This window comes from Adiantum capillus-veneris, chromosome 13 (assembly GCF_014529385.1).
Source record: "Adiantum capillus-veneris isolate H3 chromosome 13, ASM1452938v2, whole genome shotgun sequence".
Classification (NCBI taxonomy): domain Eukaryota; kingdom Viridiplantae; phylum Streptophyta; class Polypodiopsida; order Polypodiales; family Pteridaceae; genus Adiantum; species Adiantum capillus-veneris.
Window position 1 is genome coordinate 56,413,635 of NC_140943.1, and position 16,080 is coordinate 56,429,714.

At 45.4% G+C, this 16,080-nt stretch overlaps 1 protein-coding gene across 1 annotated transcript in view; it reads right to left on the minus strand.

The window, feature by feature from the left end:
* The window catches only part of LOC147444044 (uncharacterized), an 85,596-nt gene that overhangs the window by 51,578 nt on the left and 17,938 nt on the right, over window positions 1-16,080 (minus strand). The gene's annotated exons all lie outside the window — the stretch shown is intronic.

The window sequence follows — 16,080 nt, forward strand, 5'->3', positions numbered from 1 at the left end:
TGCAACCACCCCCTTCAACAGTTCCGTCACCTGCTCCTGTTTCTACAAGCAAAATTCTCATTGAGTCTAAGCATAATGGAAGTTCGGTTGTTAATGTAGCTCCTAATGTGGAAAAAGGAAAAGCCAAGTCTTTGCAGTCTGCAGCTCCTGGTAATGGTATTGTTGTGAAGGGTAAAAATGTGGGGTCTAGCGATTATGGTGCTTGGGTGGCGCCCAAAAAGACGGTGAAGATTCGCACTCCTCTCTCCTCTCGTAATTATGTTCCATCTACAAATGCGAACAAGGATGCATCGTTTAAGCAACTCCCATGTAATGATAATCGTACGTTGATTGATGCATGGGAAAAAGCAAACACTGGAGTAATGATATTAGAAGTTGGTTAGGCATGAGCTTCAGCCAATTCTCGTGAGGAATGATCCGAGGGGTCATTGGATGATTGCGCAATGCTTGTTGAATGGTCAGATTTATGAAATTGGAGGTTTGTATGCATATACAGCTTCTGGACAAAGGGTTGCCTATGGCGAGATATCTCTTCTTATCCATGGACCTCCAATGGACTCCTTGTGGTGATTTTAATAATACTCCTGATGTGGGTGATAGCACCACAGGCAATTCTCATATGTTGCTTGTGGAGAGACAAGCATGGGATCATCTTTTGGTCTCTACGCAAATGTTTGACTTGTGGCGTTCTCTTTATCCGGACGGCACAGGTTTCACCTTTCAGCATGTTGCTCATCACTCGTATCGTGCACGTTTGGATAGATGGTATGTTCTCCATAGGCAACAGTACGATGACTTTATATGTGATATGAAAATGGATTATGCTTTGCAGATGTCCGATCATCACCCTGTGTTATTGAATTTGTACTTCGGGCAATCACTTTGTGATAGACCTCTTTCTCGAATGCGTATGCTGCATATTAATAATGCTTATCTTACCCATGAGGCCTTTCGAGATATGATTGCTGGACTTGTTGCCCCCTTGATGGATCACATGCATCTTGATCTTGATGTTGCGTGGTTTTGATTTATTATGCGAGTGCAATGTGCTATTCAAGATTATGGCAAATAATATTTGCATTGGACTCACGGCAAAGTTATAAATGCTAAGCAGGGTTGTCAACATTTGCAAGAATTGGCTAATTCGAGCCCTTTATCTGAATATGAATTATCGGAGTTGTGTGAAGCACGTGTATGCATACAACTTGATATAAACAGAAGCTTGAAAAATGGCAAGCACCGGCTTGTCAACGGGCTTTTGTGGATAAAGGATGTGCTTCGAAGCAATTTTACTGTGAAGTATTTTATCTCTTTATGGGAGACTTTGAATGTCACGTGGCACATCCAACCCTATGTGTCCGTGGACAAGCTACAGCATCACCAGGGTTCAGTTCAGTCAAGTCAGTCTAGAATAAGAAGTGATTTGGCAATTTCGTGAGTCTGTTCGCAGACCGTGCATGACCAGTCACTTAGATTAGATGCATATCCTCCGGTTGCACACAGCATGATCATCATAATCCATCAGAATCCATCACGGGAATTTTCCAGTGCATTAAAGCTCCCTATTTTTGACATTTTTCACTTATTTATTAAGTGACATTTGTTGGGAACTAGGTAGGGCAATTTTGCTGATGAACTCTATAAGGAAACTAGAGCTAGCACTTTCTGGCAGAAGAGGCAGCAAGAACTTCGCGTTCAACAGGCACCTTCTCAGCAGGAACCCCCACAAGAGACCCTAGCGTTTTTTGCATCAGTTATTTCAGCCCGCAAAGGACAGGACAGCAGCGTTTTACATGCAGCAGTCCAGGGTTTTTCAGCAGGGTGTTTTCAGCCAGCGATAGGGCAGCAAAGAATCCTATCGCGGCAGTGACAAAACAGCCAGCAGTCTAGCATTTTGGAACCAGCACAAGGCAGCGTTTTTGTAGAGGCTGTCCAGCGTTTTCAAGCCACACGAAACAGCGGTTTCAGCCATAGAAATTCAGCAAGCAATTGCAGATTCAAAGCACTCAGTTTTCAGCCTTAGCATCGTCCTCGTCGTCCACTCCGTCGGCATCGACACAGCCATTAAACTTGCATCAACATCATTGTATAAGATTGTGCAATCAATAGTAGACCACTCTCGCCATCGAGAGTGGGGCCCTTGGGGGAGGGTTTGACAACTTCCCAGTGTCGTATTCTCTTTTCTCTCTATCTCTCAGTCTCATGCACCTTCACGCACAGTGTCCATTCACTTTGTTTGTGTCCATTGCACTCTCTCACTAAAGAAACGGAAGGCTCTCCCTTCCGTAAGTAAAAGGAACCTTGAGCACAGTTCGGAGCACTCATCTTGAGCAAAGTTCAACATTCATTTCCGTTGCACCTTACATTGGTATGAGAGCTTTGGCAGTGTTCTGTATCACTCAAGGAAAGAACCACATAATTTTTTCTGCTTGTTGAGGTCGCACGAACCCAAGTTCACTTGGGCGCGTCGATTCCTAATCGTGTTTTTGAAGAGAGACAGGAAACCCAAGAAAGAAGGGCTTGTCCAACCTCCCCTTGTGCCTCTTTTCACTCATTGAGAGAGGACCGTGCACTTAGCGGCCGGTCAATCGACGTGAGGTGGGAAAAAAGCAACCTTGGTGTGAGCGCAAGGCCGTCAAGGGGTGCGCCCGCGGAAAAGAGCAGAACTCGGGTAAAGAGAAGATCCTTCTCTAACACAGATTGCAAGCGAAAGAAGAACCTCAAGACCCCTAAGAACCTCAAGACACTCAAGACCCAAGACCCCCAAGAACCCAAGTTCCTCGTGAACTCAAGAACCCAAGACCACAAGAACCCACAGGAACCCACGATTTCAGTGGATGGTCATCACTCGAAGCGGAATGGATACTTCGCTTGGAGGTGATGAGCATGAGAGAGACGAAGAAGAATTTTCCCCACCCAGGAGGTTTTTCTGACCCTCCCCCTTCCCCATCTACGCCAAGGATTGCACTAACTCCTATGAAGGAGTTGACGCAGTTATTTATGGACAGGACGTTAGAACACGAAGGAAAAAGGGCAGCCATAGATAGTGACCATGAAGAAACAGTGGCAACCATAGAGCGTAAGTACCGCTTGGAAGCCAAAGTAAGAAAAGTAGAAAGAGAAGCAGAAAGAAAGGCCGAGTTGGAGTGTGAACGTGAGCAAGCGCGCTTGGCGGCCAAACAGAGCGCCCGACACATGAAAGAGATGTTGCGACTCTTTTCTCAAGTGCAGGCACAGATGCAAGAGATTCGGGAAAAGGAGACTCTCTCAGTCTCTTCTTCTCCAAAGCATGACACACAGGATTTGTATGATGATTTGAATGATAATGATAAGCATGATGATTTGGATGATAAGGATAAGCATGAAGCTTTGCTTGAAGAATTGAATGACAATGACAAGCATGATGATGATTTGCATGATGATCAAGATGTGATTTCTCACAAGCATGATGATTTGCATGATGATCAAGATGTGATTTCTCACAGATGATTTGCATGAAGATGATGTGATTGTTCACAAGGATGATGTGTTAGTTGATACTTTCTCTCGTGAAATTCACCTCATTGTAGAGACGATCAATCAGAAGAACCGATCTTGGCTCTCGAGCCTAGGTCCAAAGAACCCTCACAAGAAGTATTATGTGTTCGAATGATTAATCAGCGCATTGTTCGAGTGTTTCGTTCGTGATCATTTCCTGTATATTAGTCAGCGTCTTCATGTGATCCCTTTTCCTAGGAATGACCTATTGTACGTTGAGCACGTTTCACTCATGAATGGGCACGGATGTATGCGGATTATTCATGAAAAGCTGAAAAGTATGCATTCAAGGAAGTCACATTCCATGTCTCTTCCTTGGCACGACACAGTCATAGACAGAGCACAAGAAAGTTTGAGTATCAAGCATGGGCATTTCCGTTGTGAATTGCCACAGTTGATTGATTTAGATCAGAAAGACACTATTTGATCTCATTGTTTGCGTGTGTGCGGTGAACGGTTTGGCACTCCGTCTATTTGTTCATCTACATTGCATGCATAGTGTAACAAACTTGGACACTCCAAGTCAAGAATCAACCGCGACAGCACCAAATAACCACTTCAAAACAATTCACAGATCACAATAGATTTGCACTGGCCCGGCGGAGTTCCGTGCCTAGAGATATTGGCCCCAAAGACTGGCGCCCCTTTCGGTATTTCTTTTTGTATTAATCAATCATCAAAGTACAAGAGAGCGGTTAGGGTTTCACTCTCAGACTCTGCGTCCAGATGCTCTGAGAAGTGAGGCCCTCACCACTAATTTAAAGGTTACAAGGGATGCCCAAAAGCAGAGCCCCAAAAGCTTTTAAAATCAAAAGCATCAGTTCTCTCTCTCTCTTAGAGAGTCTTTTCTCTTTTTTTAATAAAAAAAAGCAAAAGCAAAATTCGCGTCGCTCATCGTTTTCCAAAAAAAAAAAAAAAAATTTATTATTTTTTTTTTTTTTAATAATCCGCCTCCGCGATTTCCGGAATTTAGGGTTTTTGGCAAAAATTAGGATTTGCAGGAATTTTAGGGTTTCTGGCAGAAATTAGGGTTTCTGCTGTCCGCCACGTCATCACTTTGTGACATACCCCCCTCTTGAAAGCATTGTAATCGACCGCGATTACGCCTGCAAAACCGACAAAAGCCATAAACCGTCTTAGCAGACACTGACCGTTAGTACCTACGTACTAGGAACACACATCTAGCACATGTACAAAATCGACAGTCACATCACACGACATCACAGGACATCACCAGACATCACAGGACATCACATGACATTCAACATTCATTCGGATCTTAGACCATGATTTATCGGCAATGTAGCTAGCAATCACATCTAGGTCCAATCGGGACCTCAACGATGTCCGATTGACTAACCCCTATTGCAACCATGTCTATTCGAGATCAATCAGACCAAAATGCTGCAGTCATTTCGGCTATCAGTTCCTGCACTCACAAGAAGTCAAGAACAAATCAGTATCATAATCAGGAATTCCATTTCATAAAGTCATCCAGCAGAATACTGTCAGCTCTCAGTATCCCTGAAGCTCAAAGAGACATCAGTGACTTTAGTATCAAAATCGAGGCATCTGTTGACAAAGGAGTGGAGCGACTCCCCTCTTGTGCATCCCACTGCACCAGATCTTCGGCCAAGCTGAGTTTCTGGGTTCCGTTTGGAGTAGACTATGCTAAACCAAAACATCGAGGTAAAGTTTCACAATCCGAGGAGTATCTGCTAGGTCCTCCTCCTCCATCCACTTCGCATCAAATGCAGGAAAGTTCTTGAACTTAACCAAGAACCGCCTTCGGACTTTACCCTTTTTCTTCGTATCCTTATGTGCCAAAATCTGTTCAGGAACAAGGATCTCCTCGTTTTCTTCCACTTCGGGTTGCTCATCAGGCTCCCCATCATCAGGCACATCACCCTTAACAGGGTTCAAGAGACTCACATGCAATGCATTATGAATCCTCCAAGTATCTGGCAGGTCCAATCGGAAGGAGACATCATTTATCTTGTCAGTAATCTGGAAAGGTCCGTAGTATCACATACTAAGCTTTGGAAAAAGCCTCTCCTTTCCCTTTTTTTTTTCTTAGGCGTGCCTTCTCAAAAGTAAGAGCACCCAATCATCCTCCTTCAGTTTCCAGTCGCGACGATGGCGATCCGCTGCCTTTTTCTGTCGTTCTTGAGACTTCTATAAAGTCTCGTGAACCTTGGCAAAAGCCGTATCAAAATCTCGCGAATATTCATCCGCTTCAAATTTCTAATCTTTCGTGCTCAGGAAGGATGGAACCTTCGCAGCAGTTTCAACAATCTCTCATGGCGTCTTCCCCGTCGAAGAGTGTATCGTGTTAGTGTAGGCAAATTCCACCAAAGGTAAGTTCTTTTCCCATTGAGTCTTCTGATGCGAGATACAAGACTTCAATAAATCTAAAATCACTGAATTGGCAATCTCAGATTGCCCGTCAGTCTGCAAGTGGAACGATGACGAGAACTGCAACCGCGTGCCAATGTTCTCCCAAATTGCCATCCAAAACAAACTCATAAATCTGGGGTCTCTGTCGGAGACAATTGTCTCAGGCATGCCATGTAATCTGAAAATCTGGGCCACAAACAGTCTCGCTAAGTGATCCGGCTTGACTGTTTTCTTCACTGGAATGAAATGAGCCTGTTTGCTAAATCTGTCAATAACAGTCCAGATACCATCGTGACCACTCTGTGTTCTCGGGAGATCAAAAATGAAATCCATCGCTATACTTTCCCAGGGGCGGGTGGGTATGGGTAAAGGCTGTAACAATCCCTGTGCTTTATGCCTGTCAAACTTGACCTTCTGGCATACCAAGCAACTGCGCACAAACTCTTCCACATCTTTCTTGAGTCTCGGCCAAAAGAAATATCTCTCTACCCCTTTCATGGTGGTAGCAATGCCGCGGTGACCCGTAAAAGGTGGACAGTGGCATTCAGTCATAACCTTTTCCCTCAACGGCTGTGTAACGCACAACATAGTCTTTTTCATCAAGTAGCCTTCCCGAAGGGAGTATCCCGCTACTGTCTCCCCATCCCGTATCCGTGTAAAAATATCTGCAAAATCTGTATCTGTGGCATACTGATCGACCATATCCTCGAAGCTCCTATGATGTATCGCGGAAATAGCCAGAACCAACGGTTTCCGAGACAAAGCATCTGCCACCACATTCTTCTGTCCCTGCACATGGACAATCTGGAAGTGAAACTGTGACAAGATGTTCGCCCACCGCATCTGCTTTTCCGAAAGCTGCTTCTGTGACAAGAAGTAGCGCAAACTCTGATGGTCTGTAAAGACAGTAAAATCCGCTCCGAGTAGGTAATGCCGCCACTGAGTAAGAGCATGGATAACCGCCAAAAGCTCTTTCCCATAGATCTGTGCTGTCATCTCCGGCCTAGAGAACAAACGGCTCTCGTAAGCTATGACATGGCCTTCTTGCATCAAGACCGCACCCAGACTACGACCACAAGCATAACAATATACTTCAAATGACTTCTGCAAGTCCGGCAAAGTCAAATCTGGTCCCGTAGTCAATTTCTCTTTCAATGTCTGAAAGGCAGTCACCTCTGTGGGTCCCCACGAAAAAGGTACTCCTTTCTGTGTCAAGATATGCAAAGGGGAAGCAACCTCTGCAAACTTTCGTATGAACCGCCTGTAGTACGAACATAGTCCCAAGAAGCTTCTAACTTCATGGACATTCTTCAAATCGGGCCAATCACGGATAGTCTCTATCTTGGCCGGGTCCATTTGCACTCCTGTTGTGTTGCTGACACAATGTGTCCCAAAAAGTGTATCCATGGTAGGAAAAAATTCACTTTTCTTTGCATTAATCACTAGCGTGTGATCTCGTAATGCCTAAAAGACTTGAAGCAGATGATCTCTGTGTTCTGCCTCATTCTTCGAGAAAACAATGATGTCGTCAAAGAAAGTGCCAACAAATAGCCTGTACTCTCGAATATTCCTGTCCATCATCCGGTTAAATGTCGCAGGAGCATTGGTTAAGCCAAAAGGCATCACCAAAAACTCAAATAACCCAAAAGTCGTCCGAAAAGCTGTCTTGTAGACATCTCCTGGCGCTATCCTGATCTGATGATATCCACTCTTCAAGTCAATCCTGCTAAAGCACGAGGATCCCTGTAACCTGTCGAGTATATCATCGATCCTAGGAATCGGAAATCTGTTCTTGATGGTGATTTCGTTGAGAGTGCTATAATCGATGCACATTCTCCAAGATCTGTCTTTCTTCAAAATCAACAACACTGGAGAGCAATACGGTGAAGTACTAAGCTGGACAAGACCCTTTTCCAAGAGGTCTTTCACTGAGTTCATAATCTTTTCATTCTGTACTCGGCTCACACAATAAGGTGGCCGATTCGGTGGTGTGCTTCCAGATATCAGATCAATGGTATGATCTTTAGGCCCTCTCAAAAGCAATCGGCATGAGCGTGGAGAAAAAAATCTTGGCGTTCTTTTCTTCAGGTCAAAACATATTCAACTTTTATCCATGGTTCAGTTCTCCCAAAAGAATGAGTAAGAAAACTGAAGTTCATCAAGTACAATCTCTAAGCCCTTCATTTATCAAAGTCGCTTTCTCGGCCCGGTAGTCAACCATGGCGTAGTTCTTGTGGTACCAAGGGATCCCGAGTAGAACGTCACTCACGTGCCCTGAACACCCCTGTCATTGCAAACGAAGTTTGCCAATGCTCGGTGTAATGGCAACATCCCATCCGGGTGCCAGTCGAACTACCTCCGCCAGTGGCGTCAGTCTGTCGGGCGCAGTTCCAAATCGAGCCGCCAATTCCAAGTGAAAAGAAGTTGGCCTTGGCTCCTTCAAAAGAGCTTCCTGATCCTTCACTTTGCCCCAAAAAAAAACGGCAAAGTTTGTACTTTCATTCATTTGATTCGGTGCAAGTCCCACGCCATGTGGTACCAGTTCTGCGTTTCTATCTGCCTTTTCTGCCACATTCCTCAGCTGCTCGCGAACTCTCAGACCTGTCGTCGTCTTTATCATTCTGTTCTTTCTGTGCCTTATCAGGGCACTTTGCGGAAATATGTCCATGTTTCCCGCATCCAAAGCACTTCCCCTCTCTGATGAAGCGAGCTCTCTCCTCATGAGTAAGCTTGGGTCGTGCATCCTTTTTTTTTTCTCTGGGTTGCTCTTTTTCATTCTACTTTCATTCCCAGAAGTCTGTTTGGCTCGTTGTGTCATGGCCTCATCTGTGGGGTAGGTTAGACTGCCAGAGTGAATGGCAAAGCCCCGCTTCGCATGACTCATCAACTCCTGAATAGAAGCTGACTTCTGTTCCAAGCAGTGATCTCGGATCTCTGTAGGTAGACCCAAGGTAAACCGCTCAATTTGTTCTCTGAACGAGATCTTCTTGAATGAAGAGGCGGGTAGAAAAGAGCTCCAGAATCTTTCACAATAAGAATTCACTGTTTCGCTCTTGGTCATCCGGAGATGGTTCCAAGCAGCTCGTATATCTCGCTCAAACTCTTGAGTCAACCAAGAAGAAATAAAAAGCCTCTTGAATTTCAGCCATGTAACTGGCACAGTCTTGCTTAATAGAAGCGTGGACCACCAAGTACGAGCATTCCCCTCAGAGTAAGAGGCAGCTCTCCGAATCTTGGAGTGCTCTGAATAGCGTCCTCCCGCGAAAGCGATGTCAAACTGCTGTATAAGAGACAAAGCCTTCGAAGCATCTGAGTATCCTGAAAAGTATCAAACTTGATCGAGTGGCCACCTTCCTTAAACTCTCGGACTTTCTTGCTGTTATCTTCGAGAAAGTCATATTGGTTGGCTTTGTAAAAATTCCTCTTGTTCGCATAAAAGTTTCCGTTGTCACAGTCTGAACTGTCCGTAGACGAGTCCTCTGTAGAAGTGTCACTCACTGGGCGAGATTTAGCCTTCTTTGCCTTTTGCTTGCCCTTTCCAAAGCGTTGCTTCTTGCTTCGCTTTTTACCTTGTCTGTCTTCTTCGCTTGAATCCGAGGAGCTAGAAGAACTGTCAGAAGAAGAAGAAGAACTGGGTAGGCCTGCAAACTTGACGCGCTTCTTCAGTTTCTTCTCCGTATATTTCTTGGAGGCAGAAGGTTTCTTGAGAGCGGGTTTCGGGAGTGGTGTTGTGGTTCTCTGCCACTCTGTCTGTACCTCTTCCAAAGAGGTCTGATTCATATATTTTGCCATCTTCGGGTCCTTGGCAAAATTGATCATCATCTTTGTTGCATCACCAATCAATTGACGACACTCCATCTCTCTTTGCTCCACCTGAGTAGGTCGAGGCGGGCCATACTCTCTACCTGAATCTTCGTTGTGATCCCAGCCCGCATCTCCATATGCAGAGGGAGTCGACTGATCATTGCCTGAAGCCATAGGTGCCGCGGAAAAAAAAAAATTTCGGGGATCGGATTTCTCGTAGAAGAGAAATCGGCCGTGCTCTGATACCACTGTAACAAACTTGGACACTCCAAGTCAAGAATCAACCGCGACAGCACCAAATAACCACTTCAAAACAATTCACAGATCACAATAGATTTGCACTGGCCCGGCGGAGTTCTGTGCCTAGAGATATTGGCCCCAAAGACTGGCGCCCCTTTCGGTATTTCTTTTTGTATTAATCAATCATCAAAGTACAAGAGAGCGGTTAGGGTTTCACTCTCAGACTCTGCGTCCAGATGCTCTGAGAAGTGAGGCCCTCACCACTAATTTAAAGGTTACAAGGGATGCCCAAAAGCAGAGCCCCAAAAGCTTTTAAAATCAAAAGCATCAGTTCTCTCTCTCTCTTAGAGAGTCTTTTCTCTTTTTTTAATAAAAAAAAGCAAAAGCAAAATTCGCGTCGCTCATCGTTTTCCAAAAAAAAAAAAATTATTTTTTTTTATTTTTTTTTTAATAATCCGCCTCCGCGATTTCCGGAATTTAGGGTTTTTGGCAAAAATTAGGGTTTGCAAGAATTTTAGGGTTTCTGCTGTCCGCCACGTCATCACTTTGTGACACATAGTCTTTACGGAAGACTAGTATTTTTCCAGTCACTTTACATGGAATGGGTATGTTCATGTTTTTGTGTTGAAAGTGGTTTCAGGAATTTTCAGCATCAAAGATTCTTGAAAAAGGTAGACGCATGACTCTAGACAAAGTGGAAGCATTGAAGATGACTTTGTGTCGCTTTCGGCGCGGCCCAAAGAAGCAAGCGTTGCAGACCTTTATGAAGTTCAAGTATCGCATGACCCACGCATCAGAGTGGGCAGGCGAAGAGTCCTTTCCAGGATTCCGGATGCTATTGGCGATCTCCCTCGACGCCATACAAACCGGTACCAGTACCTCACTTTGAAAAGGAGGGGATGTCACGTGACACATCCAACCCTATGTGTCCGTGGACAAGCTACAGCATGACCAAGTGTCACAAACGGGAGCGCATAACAATATAAAATACATTCGGATAAATAGAATTTATCACTTAATACTGAAGCCAGAGTATATAGAGAGAAATAGATAAAGGGAGAGAGAGAGAGAGAGTGAGAAGATCGACACAGTACTGGGGACCAGAAGATGGGCTGGTCCCCCTGCCGTAATAGTATCTTTATTACTGAGGAGAAGTCTATACAAGCACTTGAACCGAACGTATTACCACGTTCGTTCTAGAATAAGACTGATGGTTCCCGGAAGCCTCAGCTTCCGATTCCTAGGGCAAAACCCTATTCCAAGGAACTTCCCTTCCTTATTCCAATTCCTCGAGAATCAAGGTTCTCACCTTTGGATCTCACCTTCCAAACTCAGGGCATGGCATCCCTGCAACTCTTTTCCAAATCTCTTTCCAGAGTCCTCTTCCCGCAGAACAGCTCTGCTTTCCCGAACACGAAGTCCTTACTTGGGAATCCCAACTTCCGGATCGCAACTTGAGAGACTACCTCTCTCCGATCCGTGGATCTACTTCCCAAACTCGGGTACGAAACCCTTGGGCTGATCTGGCTCTAGTTTCTCAGAGCGCTTTTCTCCTGCAGAGGCTCATACCTTCCTCTGCTCCTACTCCCTCACTAAGAGGAAGTACACCTGCAAACAAATACTCAGAGTTCATAACATGAAAATCGTTACCTTCAAAGTCTCGACGCTCGAAACGCAACTCCGTTCTCGAAAAGCAATTCCCCGGAAGAGATCTCTCCATAGAAAATCCTCTCTTCCAATCCTACACACAAAAGAGGTGTGTTCTCGGGTTCCTTCTCGTAAATCAGCCCCGTCTACGACGTTTATGGGCTGAAAACAGAGAAAAACAGCAGCTTGTCGCGATGGAAACACGCTTCGTAGGCACTTCTTCGCGAGGGAGCTCACGCACTGGGTCTTGGCGACATCTGGTACACTTGGGGCAGCCATGGGCATCACCGGCAATGTCTTCTTTACGGCTGAAATCTGCAGCAGTATCTCCTCCTTGCAAAGATTGGTCCTCCCCTCTGAGTGAGGGCATGTGATGCTTTTATAGCTCCTAGCCACGGGCACGAATAGCTGCTCGCCTAGAGATCACGGCCGTTTTTTATTTTTATTTTTTTTTCATTTTTTTTTTTCCGTTCTGCCAGAAAAAGAGAGAGAAAACGCTGGCTGATCTGTTGCCTTATTTATCAGATGCTGCCCACTTATTAAGTGGGCGGTCGGTCACCTTTAAAAACGGTCTGAATCTGTCCAAAAACTCAATAAAACCTTATAAGTTAAAAACAATGCTTTCACCGCACTTCCCAGGCGTCCCTGGATGCAATCACACGCACAATTTCAATGCAAACATAAACTTCCTTGCGGGAAAGCATCTACTTTCCCGAAAAGCAATCCCGCTTTCTCAGAAAGCATCTGTTTTTCCTCAAAGTTTCCTCTGAACCCATCTTCATTCAAGTGCTTGCTTTTCCTTGTGCACAATTCTAACACAGTTCGGAATTTCCTCCCGACTATGGATATTCCCTTTCCTATGCACCCGTCACCCACCTTGTGACGCATCAGGAATACCCATCACCTAGTCCTTTCCTACCGAACTTACGGTACAATCTCCTTCACGATGCTCTATGTCACCCATCCTATGACGCATCAGAGATGTCCGTTCCCGAATGGTCGGATACTTCTTTCCGATGCTCCCTGTCACCCATTCGATGTGACACATCAGAAGTACCCGTTCCTGGTGGCCTTACAGATATTCCCGTTCTGAGTGCTCCCGTCATTACTTTGAATGACGCACTAGGAATACTCTGTACTCGGATGTCTCCGATGAGAAAAGCCCTCTCACTTAAAATTCCAATAATTCATTTAGAATTATTTTTCCTTGGTGTTCCAAGCGAGAAAACCCTCTCACTTATAAATCCAATAATTCATTTAGAATTATTTTTCTGTAAGATAAAGCCAATTTAGCAACATCCCTCTCACTTATAAACAGTTGTCCTCAACTGTAGAGGTCCAACTGAACTGCCGGGGAGAAACCGGAAAATTTCAAATCTTGTGTCACCAGGAGGTGTATTTTTCCTGTTGCCTTCCGTAAATAAGTATTAGATATATTTATTTTATTTTTACTTGTTTGTCCCAAAACCCTTGAAAAGGTGCAAGTGGACATTGCATGGCCAGTGTGAAACGGCTGCAGCCAAATGGGTTTCTCACATCGGGGATCTAGGTCGGTCAGACAGGGACTGCCCGGGCCAGTTAGCACTGAATTCTGATGAGTATGGAAGCTCATGTGCGGCAAACTGGAAGTTGGGCCACTCGTCAAGTCACTGCAACTTTATAAGTTGAAAGGGGCCAATAAATTAACCCACATTGTAGATGTTGGTCAAATGGTAGTCTTCAATAATGGTCAGGAGACCGATAGGGACGCCATGGAAGCATCTCCTAAAATTTAGGGAACTGCTATTTTTGACCAGAAAATGTGTTCGCGTCATTAGCTCTGGAATGACAAGGGGAACATTTTATTGCTCTGATGCCAAGTCAACTGACGCACCAGTTGAGATATTTTTAGCAGGGAAAGCCCAAACTCGGAAACTGGGCGACGTGTCAGCCTGTGAGCGATTTTGCCACTCTGGGAGGCAAAAACGAGCTGCATATCAACAAAAGGGGCGCCATTTTCAGCCTGAGGTGGATTGTAGCAGGTACAGAAGCTATGGAATGCTTACCTTGCCCTCTATGCACAGTATGGTGACGGGAGTGATGCCCCGCACGCTACATACTGCTCTCTTTCTCCCCTACGTACAATATGTTATGCCCCACTAGTGGGCTTCTCATTTGACCTATGTACAGTTCTGGGGGTTTATGCGCGTTTGCCAAGGCAAGAGCCTTCTGAACAGGAACCGGATTAGCTAATTGCTAATCTCCCACAGGTACGCACAGTTCCATCACGAAAGATTGCGAGTTTGGAGAGTTTTCTCGCGTGAAAACTCGCCCAATTCACAGGGGAACTGTCCCATTGCGTGCGGGAGCCCTTGGGACACGCGTAGGCGTGTTCGCTCTGCTAAAAACGATCCGAAACAGGGAATTACAGCCTGCTGTGTTTTTCTGCAGGTTTAGGGTTTCGCACCTAAACTGCAAGGGAACATCGGGGGAGCCTCGTGAGAGCCTTGGGATGCGTGTACAGGCTTTTGGGCTCCCGGCAATGAAAAACAGAGAATTACAGCCCGCTGAATTTCTGTGACAGCTCACCAAAAAGCTTCCAGATATCGAGGGAATCCGTCCTAGACAGGTGGTTTTGACCTACAGGGGTTTTTGCGCCGTTATGTTGTCGAAATCCGGTCGAAAACCTGCGTTTTCAGCCCTCGCCAGGTTTGGACAGCTTTGTGAAAGCTTGTGCTAAGTGGTCGGATCGTCTACCTTAATTTGAATAAAGAAATACCGAAAGGGGCGCCAGTCTTTGGGGCCTACAGGGTGTCGGTCTCGTGTGCGCAGTGACATTCTAGTCGCTGGACGCAACTGTGTTCTCTTCCCTTCTCAGTGCTCTGTGTAAAGTTAACAGGTAATTGAAATAGTACCGCCCTCTACGTTGTACGGGCCGGTTATATGGTTCCATCGACGGGATAGTCACTTTTTCTTCAAAAAGTGCAGCGTGGATTGTTGTGGGTGAAAGCAACACAGAGCTTGTCGATATGGCAGAGAAGAGAGACCAAGTACCTGAAAAGGGATCTTCCTCACATGGCACAGAGAAAATTCCTTCAACTCTTCAAGAAGAGGACAGGTTGTTTAGAACTCAACTGCGTTGTTGCATGGACATGTTTCAGCAGTTGGCTAACAACCCAAGGATGCAGGAATTCTTACACGCTCCGACACAGGGTTTTCAGCCTCCTACACAGGGCATGACTGAGCCGTTGCAGGAAAAGGAGATTTCCAATGCGCAGAGGACTCATGATGCTCGAGGGAAAGCCCATGTGGTTGAGCAACTAGCGTTGTCCAATGATCCAAAGCAACTTGCTTTAGCTGAACAGGAACCGTTTGTGAATGGTCAAGGGAGCAATGAACAGGCTATGTGTCAGACCCTTCCATTACCCAATACTTATCCTGGTTATTTTGGAGGTGGTTCAGTGTTTCAAGCTATGGTTGGACCTTCCACAAGTTATATGCCAAGGAATGTGTTCGGGACAATGCAAACAGGCATGGGTAACCCTATGTACGCGAACATGGGTGTCCAACCAAGTTTTCAGGGTGCCTACGGCCAGTTTCGAGTGCCTGGAACACAATTTGGTATGGCTGGTTTTTCGCAGCCATACGTACAAAATGCAGATATGACAGGGAAAACAGTTGATGCGAGTGCTGGAATGAACACTCATGGAGCACCACTGCTACAGGCACCTGTTTATGATAATGTGGCTCCTTTGAGTCAGCCTAAGGATTACAAGGAAGGTGGGCAGGGAGTGAAGTTTGAAACTTTCAGAGGAACAGAGGACCAATTAAAGGCTTTGACCTTTATACAGCAGTTCGATGCAGCTTATGCTAGAGGCAACTTCACGGAATCTTCAAAGATACGCAAGGCTGCCACTTTCTTGAAAGGGAATGCGCTCCAATGGTGGACCGCATTGTTGAACCAGGGTCAAGCCCCAACAACGTGGTCCCAATTCAAACAGCTTTTTGCGCCTGCATGGTTGACAAACACTTTTGAAGTGGATGTGATGACAGAATGGCACGAGTTGAATGCTAAACAGTGTGCGAATTTGAAAGAGTACAATAAACAGTTTTGGGCCGCGCTGTTGCCAGTCACCTCTTACAGGTTTGTGCCATTGTCAGAACAGATTGAGAAGTACTGTTGCGGATTGCCCAAGAAAATCAGGGACTACTGCACAAAGACTACTGTCATGAATATGTTTCAGTTTTATAGAGAATGCAAGAGTGGCCAGCAATCTGTCGAAGGGAGATTCCGATGGATTTAATAGCCACAAGAAAGGGTCCCAGGGCAAACAGTTTTCAGCCAAGGGCAATGTTGCAGCAAAGCCTTCTGAGCCTCCCACAAAGAAGCCCTCCACTGAAGAAGGTGATACGTCCAAGAAGCAGTCTAAGTCTTCTTCGGGACGAGGACAAGGACAAAAGAGGCATTTTTCTGGC